The 22,264-nt window shown below is 41.9% G+C and overlaps 1 long non-coding RNA gene across 1 annotated transcript; it reads right to left on the bottom strand.

Annotated features, from left to right (window-relative positions):
* Nucleotides 1-9,461: 9,461 nt before the first annotated feature.
* LOC124706255 lies at nt 9,462-10,787 on the bottom strand. Its single transcript, XR_007004353.1, has 3 exons — nt 10,730-10,787; nt 10,072-10,204; nt 9,462-9,689 (listed from the first exon to the last, which is right to left on the bottom strand). It is a non-coding gene; the product is annotated as an uncharacterized LOC124706255 (long non-coding RNA).
* Between the last annotated feature and the right edge of the window lie 11,477 nt (nt 10,788-22,264).

Below are 22,264 nucleotides of genomic sequence, written 5' to 3'. Positions count from 1 at the left end.
ATTTTATTTTTGGGTGGCACTCCTTCCAACCTTTCTTTCACAAACCATGGCTAACCGAATCCTCGGGTGCTCGCCAACAATCTCATACCATGAAGGAGTGCCTTTTTATTTTAGTTTTATTATGATGACACTCCTCCCAACCTTTGCTTACACAAGCCATGGCTAACCGAATCCTTCGGGTGCCGTCCAACAATCACATACCATGGAGGAGTGTCTATTTTTGTTAATTAATTTGGGACTGGGAATCCCATTGCCAGCTCTTTTTGCAAAATTATTGGATAAGCGGATGAAGCCACTAGTCCATTGGTGAAAGTTGCCCAACAAGATTGAAAGATAAACACCACATACTTCCTCATGAGCTATAAAACATTGACACAAATCAGAGGTGATAAATTTTGAATTGTTTAAAGGTAGCACTCAAGCAAATTACTTTGGAATGGCGGGAAATACCATGTAGTAGGTAGGTATGGTGGACACAAATGGCATAGTGTTGTTTGACTCAAGGATTTGGATGCATGAGAAGTATTCCCTCTCGATACAAGGTTTAGGCTAGCAAGGTTGTTTGAGGCAAACACAAGTATGAACTAGTACAGCAAAACTTACATAAAAGACATATTACAAGCATTATAAGACTATACATCGTCTTCCTTGTTGTTCAAACACCTTACTAGAAATTATCTAGACCTTAGAGAAACCAATTATGCAAACCAAATTTTAGCATGCTCTATGTATTCTTCACTAATAGGTGCAAAGTATATGATGCAAGAGCTTAAACATGAGCACAACAATTGCCAAGTATCACATTACCCAAGACATTATAGCAATTACTACATGTATCATTTTCCAATTCCAACCATATAACAATTTAACGAAGAGGAAACTTCGCCATGAATATTATGAGCTAAGAACACATGTGTTCATATGAACCAGCGGAGAGTGTCTCTCTCCCACACAAGCATGATGTAATCCAATTTATTCAAACAAAAACAAAAACAAAAGCAAACAAACAGACGCTCCAAGAAAAAGCACATAAGATGTGATGGAATAAAAATATAGTTTCGAGGGAGGAACACTGATAATGTTGTCGATGAAGAAGGGGATGCCTTGGGCATCCCCAAGCTTAGACGCTTGAGTCTTCTTGATATATGCAGGGGTGAACCACCGGGTGCATCCCCAAGCTTAGAGCTTTCACTCTCCTTGATCATGTTGCATCATACTCCTCTCTTGATCCTTGAAAACTTCCTCCACACCAAACTCGAAACAACTCATTAGAGGGTTAGTGCACAATATAAATTGACATATTCAGAGGTGACACAATCATTCTTAACACTTCTGGACATTGCATAATGCTACTGGACATTAGTGGATCAAAGAAATTCATCCAACATAGCGAAAGAGGCAATGCGAAATAAAAGGCAGAATCTGTCAAAACAGAACAGTTCGTATTGACGAATTTTAAAATGGCACCAGACTTGCTCAAATGAAAATGCTCAAATTTAATGAAAGTTGCGTACATATCTGTGGATCATGCACGTAAATTGGCATAATTTTCTGAGCTTCCTGCAGGGCAGTGGGCTCAGATTCGTGACAGCAAAGAAATCTGGAACTGCGCAGTAATCCAAATCTAGTACTTACTTTTCTATCAACGGCTTAACTTGGCACAACAAAACTCAAAACTAAGATAAGGAGAGGTTGCTACAGTAGTAAACAACTTCCAAGACACAAAATAAAAACAAAGTACTGTAGGTAAAAACATGGGTTATCTCCCAAGAAGTTCTTTCTTTTTAGCCATTAAGATGGGCTCAGCAGTTTTAATGATGCACTCGCAAGAAATAGTATTTGAAGCAAAAGAGAGCATCAAGAGGCAAATTCAAAACACATTTAAGCCTAACATGCTTCCTATGCATAGGAATCTTGTAAATAAACAAGTTCATGAGGAGCAAAGTAACAAGCATAGGAAGATAAAACAAGTATAGCTTCAAAAATTTCAGCACATAGAGAGGCATTTTAGTAACATGAAAATTTCTACAACCATATTTTCCTCTCTCATAATAACTTTCAGTAGCATCATGAGCAAACTCAACAATATAACTATCAAATGAAACATTCTTATCATGAGTCTCATGCATAAAATTATTACTACTCCCAACATAAGCATAATCAGTTTTATTAGTTGTAGTGGGAGCAAATTCAACAAAGTAGCTATCATTATTATTCTCATCAAGTGTAGGAGGCATAGTATAATCACAACAAAATTTAGTCTCCATAGTAGGCGGCACTAAAAGACCAATATCATTATAATCATCATAAATAGGAGGCAAAGTATCATCAAAGTAAATTTTCTCCTCAATGCTTGGGGGACTAAAAAGATCATGAAAACCAGCTTCCCCAAGCTTAGAACTTTCTATATCATTATCAACAATGGTGTTCAAAGCGTTCATACTAATATTACTACCGAGCATGCAAACAAGATTTCATAGGTTTTTTAATTTTCGCATCAAACAATCCATGTTTTAAATCAGGAAATAGAACAAGAAGCTCATTGTTGTCCATTATGCCAAACTAGTGTAAACAAGAAACAACAAGATGCAATTGCAGGATCTAAAGGAAATAGCTTCGAGCACACACACAACGGCGCCAGAAAAATACTTTACTCGGGACCGTAGTATGAGAGCCTTTTACCTTTCCTCCCCGGCAACGGCGCCGAGAAAAGTGCTTGATGTCTACGGGAGCTTCTATTCTTGTAGACAGGTGTTGGGCCTCCAAGAGCAGAGGTTTGTAGAGCAGCAGCAAGTTTCCCTTAAGTGGATACCCAAGGTTTATCGAACTCGGGGAGGAAGAGGTCAAAGATATCCCTCTCATGCAACCCCGCAACCACAAAGCAAGAAGTCTCTTGTGTCCCCAACACACCAAATAGGTGCACTAGTTCGGCGAAGAGATAGTGAAATACAGGTGGTATAAATAAGTATGAGCAGATAGCAACGGTGCCGGAAAAGTGCTTGGCGTGTAGTTGATGGTGGTGGTATTGCAGCAGTAGTAACGCAAGTAAAACAATGAAACAAGCGTAGTAACTCGGCAGTATTTAGGAACAAGGCCTAGGGATTACACTTTCACTAGTGGACACTCTCAACATTGATCACATAACGGAATAGATAAATGCATACTCTACACTTTTGTTGGATGATGAACACATTGCGTAGGATTACACGAACCCTCAATGCCGGAGTTAACAAGCTCCACAATAATGCTCATGTTTAAGTAACCTTTAGTGTAAGATAGATCAACGCTACTAAACCAAGTACTAGCATAGCATGCACACTCGTCACCTTCATGCATATGTAGGAGGAATAGATCACATCAATATTATCATAGCAATAGTTAACTCCATAATCTACAAGAGATCATGATCATAGCATAAACCAAGTACTAACACGGTGCACGCATCGTCACCTTTGCACACATGCGGGAGGAATAAAACTACTTTAATAACACATCACTAGAGTAGCACATAGATAAATTGTGATACAACATGCCGCAATCATAAAGAGATATAAATAAGCACCTCACTATGCCATTCAACGGTGAATAAGTATTCCGTGAAATCTAGCCTAAGAGACCCACACGGTGCACACACTGTCACCTTTACACACGTGGGACGAGGAGTCTCCTGGAGATCACATAAGTAAAACTCACTTGACTAGCATAATGACATCTAGATTACAAGCATCATCATATGAATCTCAATCATGTAAGGCAGCTCATGAGATTATTGTATTGACACACATAGGAGAGAGATGAACCACATAGCTACCGGTACAGCCCCGAGCCTCGATGGAGAACTACTCCCTCCTCATGGGAGCGAGCGGCGGTGATGAAGATGGCGGTGGAGATGGCGGCGGTGTCGATGGAGAAGCCTTCCGGGGCACTTCCCCGCTCCGGCGGCGTGCCGGAACGGAGATCCTGTCCCCCGGATCTTGGCTTCGCGATGGCGGCGGCTGCGGAAGGTTTCGTGGGTTTCGTCAATTGGTATCGGGTTTTCCGGTCCGGGGGCTTTATATAGGCGAAGAGGCGGCGCCGGGGGTCGAAGGGTCGGCCAAACCCTAGGGGGCGCGGGCCCCCTAGGCCGCGCCGGGGCATGGTGTGGTGGGCTCGTGCCCCCTCTCGGTCCCTCTCGTGTGTTCCGGATGCTTCCGGGGATTCTAAGATCTTTGGCGTTGATTTCGTCCGATTCCGAGAATATTTCGTTACTAGGATTTACGAAACCAAAAACAGCAGAAAACAGGAACTGGCACTTCGGCATCTTGTTAATAGGTTAGTTCCAGAAAATGCACGAATATTACATAAAGTGTGCATAAAACATGTAGATAACATCAATAATGTGGCATGGAACACAAGAAATTATCGATACGTTGGAGACGTATCACTTCTCCGACAAACTTTTTGAAAATTGAGAAACAGTGAAAATGTGATCCTGTTTTAGTCCCTATATACGCTAATTGAAGTGGTCCGTGATTGGAAGACCATTATTTATTATTAGTTGTACACATGCAGTACATGCAATGATGCAAAATAAGTTAATAGTGAGGAGGGGTACCTCCTCGCCCGTCTGCCATGCATGACGTAGGCGACGACTGCGCAGGTGGCTTTGCCTCTGTATCACCGCCGATGAAGCGAACCTTCGGCCACCACACACGACAAAGAGAGACATCATGGAGGCGAGAGGAGCTCGACGACGATAGGATGCACGGGATCCCCGAAGCAAAAGACATATAAAGCACTTGTAGGGACTCGAGGTCACGAGGTCACAATATTTTACAACTTAATTAATGGTAAAATAGGAAACAACCAACAAAGACATTAGGTTATCTTTTTTCTTTTTCGCATATCCATCCATGAGAGCACAACATGGTATAAGACTTTCGAAAGAAATATCAGTAAAATCAGAAAGAGATGAAAAAAAGCTTTTCGACTTGGGATTTAAGCCAACCATATAAAATACAGTTAGTTTATCCCTGACTTGTTAAAGGAAGAAAAATGTGTTGGCTTGTAGAACCATAATTTCATTAGAAAGAGAAGAAAACAATATTTCTAGACCACATATTAAATAGCATCCATACCTGGTAATAATCACATGAACAAACTAAAAGCTTTGTTTTTTCTTATACAAAGAAAACATGTACATAACTGAAAAGAATAGCCATAGCATGATTAAAATCAAGCACATTGTATTGATGTGGAGAACATCCAGAGAAACAACTTGCTGCTTTATATAACCAAAATAATAGCTAGCATCTACAATTAGCTGAATATTATGATTGCAAACTAAATCCATACTGCAAAGAAAATCAATGAAATATGTGATCTGAGGAACAACAAAAACAGATGAAATATAGGCAAATAAAATTACCTTTCAAGAAAAAGTAAAGGAAATTGTCTGGACAGTATCAGAACCACAGCAAGAAAACACCAATGGCTAATCCCATGACTAAATATATGTCTTCTATTGAATTGTTCTGCCTTCTCAAATAAACTGAGCCAATCCTTGAGTCACAAATGTTTTTTTCCTACTCATTACCTTCTAGACCAATCTATCCCAAAAAATCAGAATAAGAGGCACAACAATTTTGTGGGCAGGGTAAATCATACATATCAAGGATGGAGCTGTGTCACATTCAGGCCAAGCAATATATATGCTAAAATGACAATCATAATCCCGTATATTGGATAAATCGTACATATCAAGGATTTGACTGGCCATTGATATGTCAAAGATTTGTGGTGCGCCTTGGCGCACGATCCCGTAAATCCCGTATATAGAAGGCAATAACAATATATTTTTACTTTTAGAGAACCTTTCGAATCACAATAAATTATAAACAGAGAAACACAGGTTTATATATAACCGGAGAAACAGTAGGAAAATATATTATCGGACGCCCTCAACCAATTGTTTGCAGTCAACTGCCAGGTAAAACATTTTATGTATTGGTAATATGTTTACATTACAAACCAGATGAGAATATTTTCAATGGAAATATATATAAGGATGCATGTAAGGAAGAGCCTAGATGTTTACACGTTGATTCATGGAGAAAGTTATATTTTATGCCAGTGACTGACACTTCGCTAGAACATGACCCAAGGTAAGAATTGAAATCAATCAATAAAATAATATTCATAAGGAACGTGAAACTACGTTTATAAGAAATCAGACTTTCCTCATTTTTTTGATATACACTCCAGTATATACACCTGATGCATACCCCCCATTTCATCTTTTGTTGATGCTGCATCTTGGACACACTAATCTCAGGCAGTCCTCTTTGCCGGAGAATGCCCTTTATTAGCATGGCGCATCAATAAAATAAAATGAAATATTATACTATTCCTGCGGAAGTTCACATGAATGAACTTGTGTGCCTGTTTTCTACCTGCAGGAGTAGTAAAAAGAAAGAGAATGTGTCAGCTACTTTAAGTGAGGCAGCATAACAATATCACATTACAATTACTGTCATTTATATGCGGCTCAACAGAAAAGGGAGCAGCAGATCAAGCTAGGAACTGTGATTCTTACAGATGTGCAGCAATACAAATAGAAAAAAAACATAGAGGTCAACCATGCTGAAACACATAATGGTTATAGCTAGGTCAAGTTCTAAGAAGTGGAATCAAGTTATCATTATTCTTAACCAGGACGTGAGAGACAACTGAAGTGCATGTTTCTGAATTCGATGTTCCCCTGCACTTGGCGTATGCTGGTCCCTTCAAGATTGGTGCTTACAGTTAAACGGTTTATCATCTCATAGTCTATAAGCAGCAACCCTCCTTTGCTCAAATGAGTAGAAGTTTGTAGCTACCTAGTTCAGACCACTACAAATCAGGTATAATATATTAGGTACAGACAATACTTGATGGGGAAACCATCAACTTTCCCACAAGCAATCAGGTGTCTTCCAACCCAGAGTTGTAAAGCACATGAACAAATGGCCGATCCATATGTAAATCCCATGCCAATTCCTTGGACAGTTGCTCTAACAGAAACATCATATATATGTCAGCTGCTGCATCCTATATATGGAGTTGTCTCTGAAATGGTAGATAATTTAATATTTAGACCGCAACTATTCAATAGATACAAAAAGAGTTAAGAAAATTAAGTAGGTAGTGCCAAACTTGTTATTCATCAGCTCAGTTGCATGTCCTTTATCTTGACTATAAATCAAAGGTACCATAGACTGCAAAACATGATCTATAGAGAAAGATAAATATAATATAAAGAACACATCTCAAGAGAAATGAAAAGCAACATGCAGTAGATCTTCTCTGCAGTCAACTTTAAACAGCTAGCCCCTATTTGTTCATACTAATAAAGAACAATATAGTGAGCAATTTATAAAACTTACCACATAAGAACCTAGGTAGAAGGCACACCATCTAGGAGCGCATCAGCATGTTCAACCACATCAAGAATCGGACACTTGCATCTACCATCTAGACATAGCTTAGTTGTGTGAAAGTTAAATGCTATTCCCTCCCTTCATTTAAAATATAAATCCTATAAATTTGGCAATCTTTTAGAATACACTTGCATGTAGAACTGATGATTCTTATCTCTTTTTTACTCATTTATTTATTTCTATCATTTATGGCTAAACATACATACTAATTGTTCTCTCATATTTTCAAGACAATAATACCATCGGCTACCGTCGTCATTTCCCTCTACTATTAGTGGCGTCCTTATTTCATGAAATAGACTAAAACATGCGTTACAAAATCGAATGGAGGGACCATCAGGATTGTCACTCCTTCATTGATATTCTCATTAATAGCTAATGAATAACGTTGATCTGTTCTCAAAATAAAATAAAACACACAATGCATTTTCCAAAGGATGAAGGAAACAAAAGTACTTGGACTTCCACCCAAACACTTGAACATCCCAATATTTATATACCAAGCTAGCAATGTTATACACTACTTGATGCATCATAAATTAGTGTAACTTTCTAATCCCATATAAACATGAGTTATCAATAACAGTCCAAATATTGTATTGTCTTGCTATGAAGCATGCAATGAGACACTTATATTACAAATTCAGCAGAAGTCCAGTCAGTAAGGATTTATTCATGGAACAATATAGTAATGTATGATTATGTCCACCAGAAAAAGGTGAATCGTGAAGTTGGATGTTCTATAAATCTATCCAAGACAACAAAAATGACATCCTGCCCGGGATGGCAATAACAACTCATCAGTTTATTTAATTAGAAATTCCAAGGTTGCTTTCGAAAATCTGAAAATAACACCTAAACTATCGCCACCATGTTTTTTAGCGCACACATGTGGCTGTATCGAAACTAAACAAATTCTAGCATGCAAGAGTAAGACATTAATTTCTCCGAAACAACAAAAGTTAACATATGGAGTGGAACCTTATCGTCAGATTAATGCTCAGTGCCTCCAAGGAAACTGGAGTCTCACTCTCCCCAGGGCTCCTCTCGGACGACTTCTGCATACAGAACTAACTCAGCCAATCAATCTCACCCACCACATCCAAGAATTCACAGTTGACCCCTTGGTATATTGGATGCAGCCAAAGCAAGAGTTCAGGTGTCAATTCTGAAACATCCGGTAACGGAAACAAATGTTCTCAGTACATACCTCCTAGGAGAGTATCAGCGTCAAATTAATATCAGGAAGTAAACATAATCACTCTAGACAGAGCAAGAACATCAACATTCTAAAGATGGGATTACCAGATTCTTTAAAGCAAATACATTACCAAAAACAAAAGCTGACATTCCATTGAAAATAAACCAATCTAAAATTTAAAGATTCAAGTTCGCGAAAAATGAACCAAGCAATGATTAGGAACCCAAACACTGGGAGATATCTCCAGAACACGACATTATCAGAACCTGTTTAGTAACCCGCTCCGCAAGCCCAGATTCTACTACCTCACATAATCAAATGATTTATGGGTACATGTTTACAGTTAGAGAATAAATGGTGCACTGTCATTAGAAATGGACTTTTTTAGTGTGTGCGGTCTCTACATAAAGCGCCTTGCTGGACTCAAGCTTTATGTGTCAGCGGTGATTTTGCCAGTTGTTGGTTTGGGGTTTCAATATCTCTTTCCAGAGTAATGTTGCACAATTAAATTTGTTCCAAAACATAAAAGGAGAGAAAATTTGAAGGACTCATGCAAATTAACATACACTCTTATCAACCAGAGGTCAGTTTTCTAATTATCTAACTATAACATGATATCCTCCCATCACTCAATAAGTGATTAACAATAAAGAATGCTAATACAGGCAAACATCTCTATCCATAACAGGATTATAAGCTAACCATAGAGTGAATATAAGTTGACGGATTAGTTAGCACTGAAGAATAAAAGAAGAAAACGATACCATCAGGAGGCTTGACCAGCCGTTTGCCAAGCACCTGAGAGCATCCTTATCAGCAGAAGAATCCACTAGCAGGATCAACATACAGAGTGGACTAATGATCAACCACAGAGCCAATAATAGAAGGCGATGCTGAACTAAGCGAACACGACGACGCAATGCGCAGAGAGCAACAGACATGCTATGCCTTCCTCGCCCAAGGCCCAGAGGCATACCGCGCATCAACAGCAGGTCAATCGCAAATAAAATTACCATCCGAGCCGAACGAACCTACACCAGCAAAAAAGAAGAATATTGTTTAGGAACCAGAAAGCAACAATCTGATAAACCTAATAGAGAAGACAATAAGCAAAAGAAGAAAACAAACCAGCAAGACAATGGCGGACAACACACCACCACACAAAACAAATCCCAATCCCAAAATGTAGAGGGCAAATAAGCTATTGTATGTAGGCAAGAGCAACCTAAGACAATGTATCAAATGCGGAGGAAAAATAAGCCACATTGCATATGGGCAAGAGCAAATTAAGCCTATATAGCTGCGGTGTGAAATAGCAGAGAGCGAACATCATGGTGCGCCACTGAAACAGCCGAAAGAAGGCGGCACACATAAAAGAAGGATACAAACCTAGAGGGTAAACTCGTAAATTACCTCTCCCTATAAACTCAAACATCAAGTAGTAATGCATATCTTTTTGCATTTTCGACTCTCCATGGCATTAGTCCACGACAATGTAGATGCAAAACACATGCCCCATCTTATCTCATCTTATTAGTACAGAGCCCTGAAACGTGAAGCAAAAATGTTCAGATATAGTTCAGCGCTCATGAGATCAAATCTATTCGGTATTTCCAGCTTCGAGCATACATATATCTAGGAGCTACAATATTATGTATTAGTGTTGCAAGCTCAGGCTAAATAATTGTGAATAGATCAAGCAATCAACCAACCAGAAGAAACACTAACCGCTTGTCATTTCCTTCTCAATTTCGCACTTATCATTAAGCATAAAAAATTAAAATACCACCCAAACTATATTTTCAACTGGCTCACTGTTTTATTATATGTTAGCTAGCTTTACAAATCCATGACCCACTAAACCATGTGAAGAAAATGACAACTTAATAGCAAGCTTTAAAGTAAGAAATGAATGAAAAAAATCTCTTCACCTACAACAGATAGTTGAGTGATGTCAACACACATTTACATTGCAGCTTCCAATCCAAAAGCAACATGAAGCGACTACAAAAGCTAAAGAGATGTGATTTGGCAATAAATCAACGAATGCACAGATAGAAAGAATAATAACCTGATGTCTTATATGTATTACTTCTACCCCCCTCAATAGTCTTTACATCATTCACCATATCAATCCCTAGGTACAAAAACATAAAAAAATATTACTGATCATGACAAACATGTATCGTTAAAAATTGCATAGGCGACGGAACTGAAATATGCAAGCTTTACTGTTTTAGTGTACATAAAGCTAAGAAAACATTATCAGGGGTTATAATTCAAAATTTGGGGTGGTCAGTCCACCTGAACAAAATGCATGGGAAATTTCATGGCTCCATTGTACATTAGTTGTGTGTAAATACAAAAAAAATGGAGACAAAACATTGCTCCTATTTCCAAATACAGAATACCTTTACTTATTTTTTTTTATTTGAAGCAACTATATGAATCTAATCAAATAGACCTAGCTACAAACAAAAAAATGGTACTTTAGCTTCAAAAGAATTAAACATGGGATGATATGCATTAGTCTAGTGAAAGCAAGAGGTGGCAGGCAGATGAACACCATGACATGTACAAATCATGCTATCCACATCTGAGCTAAAAGGTAGTATTGCTATACATCAGCTGCAGCTTCACCTTGCCGGTACGTCAACGCCCAGTTTCTCCCTTGTACTAAACCGCACAGAAAAAGGTAATGAGATCTATGCGTATGCCTAACAGCTCAAGCGAGAGACAAACCTTGACCCTGCAATCGAATGTGAGGATACGGCTGGCAATGGTGACGGCGCTCCTCCTGGCAGAGCAGCGGCTAGCGCTCCCCCTGTCGGTTACGACGGCGCACTCCTCACGGACATCTGTTATCATCAGCTCGCAGTAGCGATGTTGCTGCAGCCTGTTATCCAGGGAGCCAACATCATTGACAAACGGAAATATTTGGCTGTAAAGGTCAATGGTGAACAAAGATCCATAAAAAAAGTGGATCAATGTGGGATCCTACCAGACAAAAAGTGCATTGCTTCACAAGGACCGCCTCAACCTCTCCAGATCGACCAAATCCTGGTGCACAAGGGCAAACACTTAGCACCTCCGATCTTAGTCAAAAAGCAAGCAGGCAGTAGCAGTAGGGGATTTTGGTTACTAACCTGAACCGTATCCCCTTATCCAAACGCATAGAGGGAAGAGGTGTCAGGCTACCCTGGATTACTGGAGCCCTGGGTGGAGTTCTTGACGGAAGGAAGATGTCGACGGTGCTGGGGTTCATGCGCCGGCCACTCGACCTGAGAGAGAGAGAGAGGGTACCTGCTGCGGCAGCGACAAATCCGTCACCGACGGTTGAAACGCGCAGTCATCTCGCCATTTTTACCGCAGGAGGGAGTGGCGGCAAGGAGAGGAGAGGAAGAGCGACGCAGGGAGGAGCACGGGAGGAAGCTGAGCTGCGCTAGCGCCGGCGCATGGGAGGAGCCGGAGGAGGGACCAGGGGCGCCGCGAGGGAGAACAGGCGCGCGAGACGGCGGCGGTTATGGGGGCGCGAGGGGAGAGGCGGCTGCTGCGAGGGGAGAGGCGGCTGTTGCGAGGGATGGGTAGGGTTTGGCCGAGCCTCTGATTTTGTCTCACACAGCCATCCACGTCCAATCACCAGGCGACACGTGGCCCAACCGGTGGAGCAGAATCGAGCCCATCGCCCAAACCCTCAGCGCGAAGTGCTACCGTGGATCGCTGTGAGGCCCCCTATGGGGGGCATCATATATACCTTTAGATGTAATAACTTGATAATTAACATAACATGGTATTCTCTATCCATCGGATCCCGACAAACACAACATAGAGTATTACAGATAGATGATCTTGATCATGTTTGGCAGCTCACAAGATCCAACAATGAAGCACAATGAGGAGAAGACAACCATCTAGCTACTGCTATGGACCCATAGTCCAGGGGTGAACTACTCACTCATCACTCCGGAGGCGACCATGGCGGTGTAGAGTCCTCCGGGAGATGAATCCCCTCTCCGGCGGGGTGCCGGAGGAGATCTCCGTAATCCCCCGAGATGGGATCGGCGGCGGCGGCGTCTCGGTAAGGTTTTCCGTATCGTGGTTTTTCGCATCGGGGGTTTCGCGACGGAGGCTTTAAGTAGGCGGAAGGGCGCAGTCGGGGCCCGACGAGGGGGCCACACCATAGGGCGGCGCGGGCCCCCTAGGCCGCGCCGCCTTGTGTTGTCGCCACCTCGTGGCCCCACTTCGTATGTTCTTCTGGTCTTCCGGAAGCTCCGTGGAAACATAGGCCCCGGGTCTTCGTTTCGTCCAATTCCGAGAATATTTCGTTACTAGGATTTCGAAACAAAAAACAGCAGAAAACGAGAACCGGCACTTCGGCATCTTGTTAATAGGTTAGTTTCGGAAAATGCACGAATATGACATAAAGTGTGCATAAAACATGTAGGTATCATCAATAATATGGCATAGAACATAAGAAATTATCGATACGTCGGAGACGTATCAAGGCGGCGCGAGGGGCCCACACCATAGGGCGGCGCGGGCCCCCCTCTGGCCACGCCGGCCTATGGTCTGGCCACCTCGTGGCCCCACTTCGTATCCCCTTCGGTCTTCTGGAAGCTTCGTGGAAATATAAGACCCTGGGCATTGATTTCGTCCAATTCCGAGAATATTTCCTTTGTAGGATTTCGAAACCAAAAACAGCTGAAAACAACGAATCGGCTCTTCGGCATCTCGTCAATAGGTTAGTGCCGGAAAATGTATAATAATGACATAAAGTGTGTATAAAACATGTGAGTATCATCATAAAAGTAGCATGGAACATAAGAAATTATAGATACGTTTGAGACGTATCAATAACCACTTTATTATTGCCTCTTGGGCATATCTCCAATGAGTCTCGCACTTGCACTAGAGTCAATAATCTAGATTACATTGTAAGGTACCTAACACCCATGGCATTCTGGTGTTGGTCATGCTTTGCCCTAGGGAGAGCTTTAGTCAACGGATCTGCCACATTTAGATCTGTGTGCACTTTGCAAATCTCTACTTCACCATCTTCGATGTACTCGCGAATCGAATGAAAACGTAGCTTGATATGCTTTAGCTTCTTGTGTGACCTTGGTTCCTTTGCATTGGCGATGGCACCCGTGTTGTCACAATAGATGACTAACGGGTCCAATGCACTAGGAACCACACCAAGCTCAACAATGAACCTCTTCATCCATACCGCTTCCGATGAAGCCTCCGAAGCCGCTATGTATTCAGATTCAGTTGAAGACTTCGCCACCGTGCCATCGCTTGGAACTCATCCAGACTCACTGCAGCTCCATTCAGTATAAACACGTACCCAGACTGAGACTTAGAGTCATCAGGATCAGTGTTCCAACTTGCATCGGTGTAACTAGTTACAAGGATCTCTTCGTCACCGCCATAACAAAGAAATATTTTCTTAGTCCTTTTCAAGTACTTCAGGATATTCTTGACCGTTGTCCAATGTTCCATTCCTGGATCACTCTGATATCTGTTGGTCAAGCTAACAACATGTGCGATATCCGGTCTAGTACACAGCATGGCATACATGATAGAGCCTACTGCCGAGGTATAGGGGATCTTGTTCATCCTCTCTCTTTCTTCTGCCGTAGCCGGACCTTGAGTCTTACTCAAGACCTTACCTGGCAACATAGGCAAGAACCCTTTCTTGCTTTCATCCATTCTAAACTTCTTTAGAATCTTTTCCAGTATGTACTCTGTGAAAGCCCTATTAGGCATCTTGATCTATCTCTATAAATCTTGATGCCTAAAATGTACTGTCGCTTCACCAAGGTCTTTCATTGAAAAACACTTATTCAAATAACCTTTAACACTCGCTTAATAGTTCTATATCATTCCCAATCAATAATATGTCATCTACATATAATATCGAGAACGCCACGTAGCTCCCACTCGCTTTCTTGTAAATACAGGCCTCACCATGAGTCCGTATAAACCCGAAGTCTCTGATCACCGTATCAAAGCGTCGGTTCCAACTCCGGATGCTTGCTTCAGTCCATAAATGGAACGCTGAAGTTTGCATACCTTGTCAGCATTTTTAGGATCGACAAAACCTTTGGGTTGTACCATATACAACTCTTCCTCAATATCACCATTAAGGAATGCCGTTTTGACATCCATCTGCCAAATCTCATAATCGAAAAATGCAGCTATTGCTAACAAAATCCTCACAGATTTTAGCTTTGCTACAGGTGAGAAAGTCTCATCGTAGTCAACTCCTTGAATTTGTCGGAAACCCTTTGCGACAAGTCGAGCTTTATAGACAGTAATATTACCATCAGCATCTGTTTTTCTCTTAAAGATCCATTTATTCTCGACAGTCTTGCGGCTATCAGGTAAGTCTACCAAAGTCCATACTTTGTTATCATACATGGATCCCATTTCGGATTTCATGGCTTCTTGCCATTTGTTGGAATCCGGGCTCACCATTGCTTCTTCATACGTCGTAGGGTCCTCATCATTGTTGTCCACAATCATGACATTTAGACAGGGGTCATACCAATCAGGAGTGGTACGTTCCCTCGTCGATCTGCGAGGTTCAGTAGCTTCCTCGTTCGAAGTTTCATGATCATCATCATTAGCTTCTTCTCCTATCGGTGCAGGCTGCGCAGGAACATCTTCCAAGACCGTGCTACTCGATCTACGAGAGAAGGTTCATCAACCTCGTCGAGTTCTACTTTCCTTCCAGATCACTTCTTTCGTGAGAAACTCCTTCTCAAGAAAGGATCCGTTCTTGGCAACAAAGATTTTGCCTTCGGATCTGTGATAGAAAGTGTACCCAATTGTTTCCTTAGGGTATCCTATGAAGACGCATTTCTCTGATTTAGGTTCTAGCTTTTCAGGTTGTAACTTCTTTACATAAGCTTCGCAACCCCAAACTTTAAGGAACGACAGCTTAGGTTTCTTCCCAAACCATAATTCATACGGTGTCGTTTGAACGGATTTAGATGGTGCCCTATTTAAAGTGAATGCGGTTGTCTCTAATGCATAACCCCAAAACGATAAAGGCAAATCGGTAAGAGACATCATAGACCGAACCATGTCTAAGAGAGTTTGTTACGATGTTCGGACACACCATTGCGCTGTGGTGTTCCCGGTGGTGTCAACTGTGAAAGTATTCCGCATTTCTTTAAATGCATGCCAAACTCATAACTCAGATATTCGCCTCCGCGATCGTAACGCGTAAACTTAATCTTCTTGTTACGTTGATTTTCTACTTCACTTTGGAATTCCTTAAATTTCTCGAAAGTTTCGGACTTATGTTTCATAAAGTAAATATACCCATATCTCTACTCAGATCATCCGTGAAGGTTAGAACATAACGATAACCACCGCGCGATGCTACGCTCATTGGTCCGCACACATCGATATGTATGATTTCCAATAAGTCCGTAGCTCGCTCCATTGTACCGGAGAATGGAGTCTTAGTCATTTTTCCCATTAGACATGCTTCGCATCTATCAAGTGACTCAAAGTCAAGTGACTCAAGAAGTCCATCGGAATGGAGTTTCTTCATGCGTTTCACTCCAATATGACCAAGACGACAGTGCCACATATAAGTAGAATTATCATTCAATTTAATTCTCTTAGCATCTATGTTATGAACATGTGTATCACTACTATCGAGATTCAACAAGAATAAACCATTCATCTCAGGTGCATGGCCATAAAAGACGTACATTACTCATATAAATCGAACAACCATTATTCTCTGACTTAAACGAATAATCGTCTTACATTAAACAAGATCCAGATATAATATTCATGCTCAACGCAAGTACCAAATAACAATTATTGAGGTTTAAAACTAATCCCGAAGGTAGATGTAGAGGGAGCGTGCCGACGGTGATCACACCGACCTTGGATCCATTTCCAACGCGCATTGTCACCTCGTCCCTCGCCAGGCTTCGTTTATTCAGCAGCTCCTGTTTCGAGTTACAAATGTGAGCAACCGAACCAGTATCAAACACCCAGGCACTACTATGAGAACCAGTAAGATAGACATCAATAACATGTATATAAAATATACCTTTCTTTTTGACGTGGCCGCTCTTCAGATCGGCCAAGTACTTGGGGCACTTCCGCTTCCATTGCCCCTTCTCCTTGCAGTAATAGCACACAGTATCAGGCTTAGGGTCAGCCTTAGGCTTCTCAGGAGGCGCAACAGCTTTCTTGCCGCCCTTCTTGAAGTTGCCCTTGTTGTTAGGCTTGCCCTGCTTCTTGAAACTGGTGGTCTTGTTGACCATCAACACTTGGTGCTCTTTCTGTATCTCAATTTCAATAGATTTCAGCATGGAGAAGAGTTCAGGTAACTCTTTGTTCATGTTCTACATGTTGTAGTTCATCACGAAGTTCTTGTAACTAGGTGGCAGTGATTGGAGGACACGATGAATGCCCAGCTGGTTAGGAATCACAATTCCCAAGTCACTAAGCGTCTTCGCATGCCCAGACATTTTGAGCATGTGCTCGCTAACTGGAGCTGCCCTCTTCCATCATGCAGCCAAAGAAGTGTTTAGAGGCCTCATAGCTTTCCACAGCCGCATGAGTTTCAAAGATGGCTTTTAGCTCATGGACCAGCTCATAAGGGTCGCGGTGCTCAAACCGTTTTTGGAGCTCCGTGATACGTCTCCGACGTATCGATAATTTCTTATGTTCCATGCCACATTATTGATGATATCTACATGTTTTATGCACACTTTATGTCATATTCGTGCATTTTCTGGAACTAACCTATTAACAAGATGCCGAAGAGCCAGTTGTTGTTTTCTGCTGTTTTTGGTTTTAGAAATCCTAGTAACGAAATATTCTCGGAATTGGACGAAATCAACGCCCAGGGTCCTATTTTGCCACGAAGCTTCCAGAAGACTGAAGGAGAGTCGAAGTGGGGCCACGAGGTGGCGACACACTAGGGCGGCGCGGCCCAGGACCTGGCCGCGCCGACCTATGGTGTGGGCCCCTCGTGTGGCCCCCCGCGTTGCCCTTCCTCCTACTTAAAGCCTCCGTCGCGAAACCCCCAGTACCGAGAGCCACGATACGGAAAACCCTATCGAGACGCCGCCGCCGCCAATCCCATCTCGGGGGATTCCGGAGATCTCCTCCGGCACCCTCGCCGGAGAGGGGATTCATCTCCCGGAGGACTCTTCACCGCCATGGTCGCCTCCGGAGTGATGAGTGAGTAGTTCACCCCTGGACTATGGGTCCATAGAAGTAGCTAGATGGTTGTCTTCTCCTCATTGTGCTTCATTGTTGGATCTTGTGAGCTGCCTAACATGATCAAGATCATCTATCTGTAATGCTATATGTTGTGTTTGTCGGGATCCGATGGATAGAGAATACTATGTTATGTTAATTATCAAGTTATTACCTATGTGTTGTTTAAGATCTTGCATGCTCTCCGTTATTAGTAGAGGCTCGGCCAAGTTTTCGCTATTAACTCCAAGAGGGAGTATTTATGCTCGATAGTGGGTTCATGTCTCCGTGAATGCGGGGGAGTGACGAAACCCCTAAGGTTATGGATGTGTTGTTGCCACTAGGGATAAAACATTGATGCTATGTCCGAGGATGTAGTTATTGATTACATTACGCACCATACTTAATGCAATTGTCCGTTGTTTTGCAACTTAATACTGGAAGGGGTTCGGACGATAACCCGAAGGTGGAATTTTTAGGCATAGATGCATGTCGGATAGCGGTCTATGTACTTTGTCGTAATGCCCAATTAAATCTCACTATATTTATCATGACATGTATGTGCATTGTTATGCCCTCTCTATTTGTCAATTGCACGACTGTAATTTGTTCACCCAACATGCTTTTATCTTATGGGAGAGACACCTCTAGTGAACCGTGGACCCCGGTCCATTCTTTTATACTCGAAATACAAATCTGTCGCAATACTTGTTCTATACTATTTTCTCGCAAACAATCATCTTCCACACAATACGGTTAATCGTTTGTTACGAAGAAGTCGGTGAGATTGACAACCTCACCTGTTTCGTTGGGGCAAAGTACTTCGGTTGTGTTGTGCAAGTTCCACGTTGGCGCCGGAATCTCTGCCGTTGCGCCGCACTACATCCCGCCGCCATCAACCTTCAACGTGCTTCTTGGCTCCTCCCGGTTCGATAAACCTTGGTTTCTTTCCGAGGGAAAACTTGCTGCTGTGCGCATCATACCTTCCTCTTGGGGTTCCCAACGAACGTGTGAGTTACACGCCATCAAGCTCTTTTTCTGGCGCCGTTGATGTCTACGGGAGCTTCTATTCTTGTAGACAGTGTTGGGCCTCCAAGAGCAGAGGTTTGTAGAACAGCAGCAAGTTTCCCTTAAGTGGATTACCCAAGGTTTATCGATCTCAGGGAGGAAGAGGTCAAAGATATCCCTCTCATGCAACCCCGCAACCACAAAGCAAGAAGTCTCTTGTGTCCCCAACACACCTAATAGGTGCACTAGTTCGGCGAAGAGATAGTGAAATACGGGTGGTATGAATAAGTAGTAGCAACGGCACCGTAAAAGTGCTTTGCCCAGGACAAGTAAACAAGCAGTAGTAATGCGGCGAGTAGTAACGCAGTAAAACAAGTAAACAAGCAGCGATAGCAGATATTTAGGAACAAGGCCTAGGGATTACACTTTCACTAGTGGACACTCTCAACATTGATCACATAACAGAATAGATAAATGCATACTCTACACTTTTGTTGGATGATGAGCACATTGCGTAGGATTACACGAACCCTCAATGCCGGAGTTAACAAGCTCCACAATAACGCTCATATTTTAGTAACCTTTAGTGTAAGATAGATCAAAAGACTAAACCAAGTACTAGCATAGCATGCACACTTGTCACCTTCATGCATATGTAGGAGGAATAGATCACATCAATATTATCATAGCAATAGTTAACTTCACAATCTACAAGAGATCATGATCATAGCATAAACCAAGTACTAACAGGGTGCACACATCGTCACCTTTGCACACGTGCAGGAGGAATAAAACTACTTTAATAACATTGCTAGAGTAGCACATAGATAAATTGTGATACAAACACATTGCAATCATAAAGAGATATAAATAAGCACCTCACTATGCCATTCAACAGTGAATAAGTATTTTGTGAAATATAGCCTAAGAGACCCACACGGTGCACACACTGTCACCTTTACACACGTGGGACAAGGAGTCTCCGGAGATCACATAAGTAAAACTCACTTGACTAGCATAGTGACATCTAGATTACAAGCATCATCATATGAATCTCAATCATGTAAGGCAGCTCATGAGATTATTGTATTGAAGTACATAGGAGAGAGATGAACCTTATAGCTACCGGTACAGCCCCGAGCCTCGATGGAGAACTACTCCCTCCTCATGGGAGCGAGCAGCGGTGATGAAGATGGCGGTGGAGATGGCAGCGGTGTCGATGGAGAAGCCTTCCGGGGCACTTCCCCGCTCCGGCAGGTGCCGGAACGGAGACTCCTGTCCCCCGGATCTTGGCTTCGCGATGGCGGCGGCTCCGGAAGGTTTTCCGTATCGTGGTTCTTCGCATCGGGGTTTTTGATCCAGGGGCTTTATATAGGCAAAGAGGCGGCGCAGAGGGTCGAAGGGGTGGCCACACCATAGGGCGGCGCGGCCGGGGCCCGGGCCGCGCCGGCCTATGGTCCAGGTGGCTCGTGGCCCCCTCCGGTCCTTCTCGGGTGTTCCGGATGCTTCCGGTGAAAATAGGGACCCGGGTCTTGATTTCGTCCGATTCCGAGAATATTTCGTTACTAGGATTTCGAAACCAAAAACAGCAGAAAACAAGAATCGGCACTTCGGCATCTTGTTAATAGGTTAGTTCCGGAAAATGCACGAATATGACATAAAGTGTGCATAAAACATGTAGGTATCATCAATAATGTGGCATGGAACACAAGAAATTATCGATACGTCGGAGACGTATCAGCATCCCTAAGCTTAGTTACTGCTCGTCCCGAGCGAGGTAAAACGATAACAAAGATAATTTCTTGAGTGACATGCCATCATAAACTTGATCATATTGTAAACATATGTAATGAATGCAGCGATCAAAACAATGGTAATGACATGAGTAAACAAGTGAATCATAAAGCAAAGACTTTTCATGAATAGTACTTTCAAGACAAGCATCAATAAGTCTTGCATAAGAGTTAACTCATAAAGCAATAATTCAAAGTAGAGGCATTGAAGCAACACAAAGGAAGATGAAGTTTCAGCGGTTGCTTTCAACTTATAACATATATATCTCATGGATAATTGTCAATGCAAAGCAATATAACAAATGCAATAAGCAAGTATGTAAGAATCAATGCATAGTTCCCACAAATGTTTGCTTCTTGAGGTGGAGAGAGATAGGTGAACTGACTCAACATAAAAGTAAAAAGAATGGTCCTTCAAAGAGGAAAGCATCGATTGCTATATTTGTGCTAGAGCTTTGATTTTGAAAACATAAAGAGAGCATAAAAATAAAGTTTTGAGAGGTGTATGTTGTTGTCAACGAATGGTAGCGGGTACTCTAACCCCTTGCCGTGACAAACCTTCAAAGAGCGGCTCCCATTTTATTTTATTTTTGGATGGCACTCCTTCCAACCTTTCTTTCACAAACCATGGCTAACCGAACCCTCGGTGCCTGCCAACAATCTCATACCATGAAGGAGTGCCTTTTTATTTTAGTTTTATTATGATGACACTCCTCCCAACCTTTGCTTACACAAGCCATGGCTAACCGAATCCTTCGGTGCCGATCCAACAATCACATACCATGGAGGAGTGTCTATTTTTGTTAATTAATTTGGGACTGGGAATCCCATTGCCGGCTCTTTTTGCAAAATTATTGGATAAGCGGATGAAGCCACTAGTCCATTGGTGAAAGTTGCCCAACAAGATTGAAAGATAAACACCACATACTTCCTCATGAGCTATAAAACATTGACACAAATCAGAGGTGATAAATTTTGAATTGTTTAAAGGTAGCACTCAAGCAATTTACTTTGGAATGGCAGGAAATACCATGTAGTAGGTAGGTATGGTGGACACAAATGGCATAGTGGTTGGCTCAAGTATTTGGATGCATGAGAAGTATTCCCTCTCGATACAAGGTTTAGGCTAGCAAGGTTATTTGAAACAAACACAAGTATGAACTAGTACAACAGAAACTCACATAAAAGACATATTACAAGGATTATAAGACTATACATCGTCTTCCTTGTTGTTCAAACACCTTACTAGAAATTATCTAGACCTTAGAGAGACCAATTATGCAAACCAAATTTTAGCATGCTCTATGTATTTCTTCATTAATGGGTGCAAAGTATATGATGCAAGAGCTTAAACATGAGCACAACAATTGCCAAGTATCACATTACCCAAGACATTATAGCAAATTACTACATGTATCATTTTCCAATTCCAACCATATAACAATTTAACGAAGAGGAAACTTCGCCATGAATATTATGAGCTAAGAACACATGTGTTCATATGAACCAATGGAGCGTGTCTCTCTCCCACACAAGCATGATGTAATCCAATTTATTCAAACACA

Source organism: Lolium rigidum, chromosome 4, assembly GCF_022539505.1.
Source record: "Lolium rigidum isolate FL_2022 chromosome 4, APGP_CSIRO_Lrig_0.1, whole genome shotgun sequence".
NCBI classification, from domain to species: domain Eukaryota; kingdom Viridiplantae; phylum Streptophyta; class Magnoliopsida; order Poales; family Poaceae; genus Lolium; species Lolium rigidum.
Note: the sequence above shows the minus strand (reverse complement) of the source record. Positions and strands in the feature narration are given on the sequence as shown.